A 3,121-nucleotide genomic window follows, 5' to 3' on the forward strand; every position below is an offset into this window, starting at 1 on the left:
AAAAAAAAGAGAGAGAGAAAAGAAAACAAGTACGATAAAAATAAGTGGAGAGTACAGAGAGAGTGGTGTAGAGATGAGTGGGTGGAAGAGTTGAAGGAGATTGAAAAAGGAAAAATCGGCAACCTGCCTCCTCTATCGCGACCAGCCACATTTCTCACGCTAAGGTAAATACCTTTTTTTTTAACAAAACTTTATAAGACAACCACCTGTACTTTACCACGTAGTTCAACCCTTTTCCTTTGAGGGTGGGAAGGGCTGATTTTTTATAAGTTGGATGTTTTTTTTTTCCTCATCGATTGCGGTCAAACCTTGGACGATCACTGGTGCGTGTCATCTACAGCGGACAGTTTATTCCTAGAACAATACAACCTGATAATTATTATTAAACTGGTGAGCTCTCAAGGTTAATCTTTTGAAGGAAGTTTAGACCTTTCCGTTTATATTATTTATTTTTATGGTGTACCTTTGAGGGATTAAAATATCCAACCCCTGGATCCATTTTCTGTTACATTCTTTTTATTAATTATTATTTATTCGGAGTTATTTTTCCTCTCTTCTAACGGTTCACAATTGTCTAAATAAAAAGTTAATTAATCACGAACTAGTGTGAAATCAAATAATAATTAATGAGAATTATAAAAAAATGAGGTTGAAGTAACAGAAAAATCCTCTCGTCGGGAATAATGGAGGGGATTTTTTGCCACCGCCTTATTGGGAACCGTCGAATCACCCCAATAATCCTCAGACCCACCCCCGAGGATTGACCCTGGGTGATTTGTGATTGACCCAATCCTCCCATCCATACCCGCTTTTTATTACACCCGAAATGTACAGCTGAAAGCAATAATCTGGTGGTCAGAGAAGATCCGGATTGTCGTGTCCTTTATCCGAAAAATTTTTCCAAAGCTTCTCGTGCGATATGCCCGAGGACTCGAACCCATTCTCGACGAATCGATTCAGTTCGAGATTAGAAGAGCGACTATTCCCTGGGTATACTGCAAAAAAAAAAAAAGTATCCTCAATTCAACCCCTCGGTACCTCGTTTTAGATGCGATACAGGCACAGGATTCAGGACGGGGGGAAGGGAATTTGGGTCATGATATAACAAGATGCACGTCCTGGGAGCATGACAATGCGACGAGAAAAAAAAGTTTAAGAAAAATTACCCCACGTATTACGCCATCGACAAGCGAATTTCTCATTTTCAGCGTTTTTACATTGATTCGGGGATTATGTCGCAAAAGAAGTACTCGTGAATTAAAATTAATTGTTTATTAATATGAGAAGACAAAAAGGACGAATAAGAATAATAAAATAGAATAATATACGACGTCAGAAAACATTTCCGGCGAATTCATCTGAAAATCGGGCGTTTTAATAAACCTAATAAAAAAGTAATAATAAATTCATCAATATCATTCGTGTATTTATTTATAATTTAATGTTGTACTGAATATTAATAATATTCCCAGAGATAAATACAAAAAAATGAAATTTCGATCCCAAATTTTTCAAAATAATTCGGAAAATCATATATATGTGAAAATAATTCATTACCGTAAGATGGATCTGGTTTGCATTCATGAGCGTGACAATTATAAGCTTTTTAATGGTAATGTTTGTTAAATATTTATCTCCGTGTTGAAAATTACTCACACCCGGAGTGACACACTTTTTTATCCTCTCGAAAAAAATGTCAACATCTATATTTATCCCCCCATAGCCATCGATCGATCCCCATTCAGGCTGCAGTGTTGTTAGCAACTGGGAGTCAAGGAGTGAGTCAGTGAGATCAAAGAAAAAAAAATGGAAAATCCTCGTCTGTATTTCTGCGCGCTTAAACGTTGAGGAATGAGTGGAGTTCTGACAAAGTCACGGCGTTCCTCCAAGTCCACTTCAGGTGCTTTGATCCTCAAATTTGCATCGTGTCAGTGGAATTGAGGGCTGACAGTGACCTTTAACTGGGCAAATGTATCTCTGGGTAAATGACGGGGAGTAAAGGAAAAAAAAAAATTGAAAGTGGAGTCGGAAGGAAGAAAACTGGTACGACGTGTCCTCACGCAAGTAGTCGATGGCGTGTGGCGAAAGTAGAGTTCGTCATGGGCGTCCGTGGGTCTGGGTCGTACTTTAATCCTAGTGGTGGTTTTGTACTGGAGGTCAATCCACACGGAGAACTATTTTTACTCCCGCGATGAAAAAAATACAGAGAGAATTTTTAAAATTGGGTTAGAGTTCCACAATTCAGGGATACTCAGGAAATGTCGTACCTTCAAAAATTGGATGACTTGGATGATGAACTTAAAATTTGCCGGTTGAAAATTTTTCCCAATTTTTTTTTGGAAACTTGTCGAATAGTTTCAACTATTCAACAACGATTTTCCGCAATTAAGCAACCAGGATAGTTAATCCCACAGTAGTTAAACATCACGATCACGAAATAGTGGTGTAAACCGAAGTGATGTTGGTGTATCACTGGTCAGCCGGCCAGTGGACGATCTTCCGAGTAATAAACCACGTCTTCCCTTTGTCCCCCCACCTCCAAAGTACCAACGAGAATTATAATACGGTAATATACACCGACGTTACAATCCCATCATTGTTTCCGTTTATGTTCCATTGTCATTTGAATGAGGGGGAGGGGATGGGGGCGGATAAACCGACGATTGACCCCGTTGACCCTAAATGGATCTAACTACCTAGAACTTTTCGGCAATCCTGTGGACGACGATCGTCTCGCCTCGGCTATTGTGTCTAGAACGTCGGCATTTGGCCGTTGTCTATGGTAAAGGCCCGACAATGCTGCCAACGTACAGCTGATGCCCTCAACCCGATCAATACCCAGGGCGTTGCGGCACACGCGGGCTGTACTACTGCGTCACGTGCAATCAGAAGAAAAAAAATTTTTCATTTTCAAATGCCTTTGTATTATCGGTTCATTTCAACACAATAGTTGTTAGAAAATATCAATAATTATTCAACTATTTATGAAATTGTTGTTGGAACTGCAGAAATATGAGCAATTATGAAACCGGTTTAGGAATTGTTGGTGTGTCTTGCTGAATTTCAATAATTATTTGAGTTTCTCCAATTTATTTATAATTTTAGGTTGCTTTTATGTTTG

General features: G+C 38.9%; 1 protein-coding gene and 1 long non-coding RNA gene across 20 annotated transcripts in view; one reads left to right on the forward strand and one right to left on the reverse strand.

Annotated features, from left to right (window-relative positions):
• The window catches only part of LOC105267646 (uncharacterized), a 76,371-nt gene that overhangs the window by 1,581 nt on the left and 71,669 nt on the right, over positions 1-3,121 (reverse strand). For all 5 annotated transcript variants that reach the window (XR_892273.1, XR_892274.1, XR_892276.1 and 2 more), the window contains exons 5-6: positions 464-995; positions 207-354 (exon numbers count right to left, since the gene is read on the reverse strand). This is a non-coding gene — a long non-coding RNA (uncharacterized lncRNA). The remainder of the gene's footprint in view (positions 1-206; positions 355-463; positions 996-3,121) is intronic.
• pHCl-1 (pH-sensitive chloride channel 1) overlaps positions 7-3,121 on the forward strand; it is a 33,455-nt gene continuing 30,340 nt past the window's right edge. For all 15 annotated transcript variants that reach the window (XM_011306515.1, XM_011306531.1, XM_011306523.1 and 12 more), the window contains exon 1: positions 7-164. The gene's annotated coding sequence lies outside the window, so the exon portion shown is untranslated. The remainder of the gene's footprint in view (positions 165-3,121) is intronic.

Source organism: Fopius arisanus, unplaced genomic scaffold (genome assembly GCF_000806365.1).
Source record: "Fopius arisanus strain USDA-PBARC FA_bdor unplaced genomic scaffold, ASM80636v1 scaffold00002, whole genome shotgun sequence".
NCBI classification, from domain to species: domain Eukaryota; kingdom Metazoa; phylum Arthropoda; class Insecta; order Hymenoptera; family Braconidae; genus Fopius; species Fopius arisanus.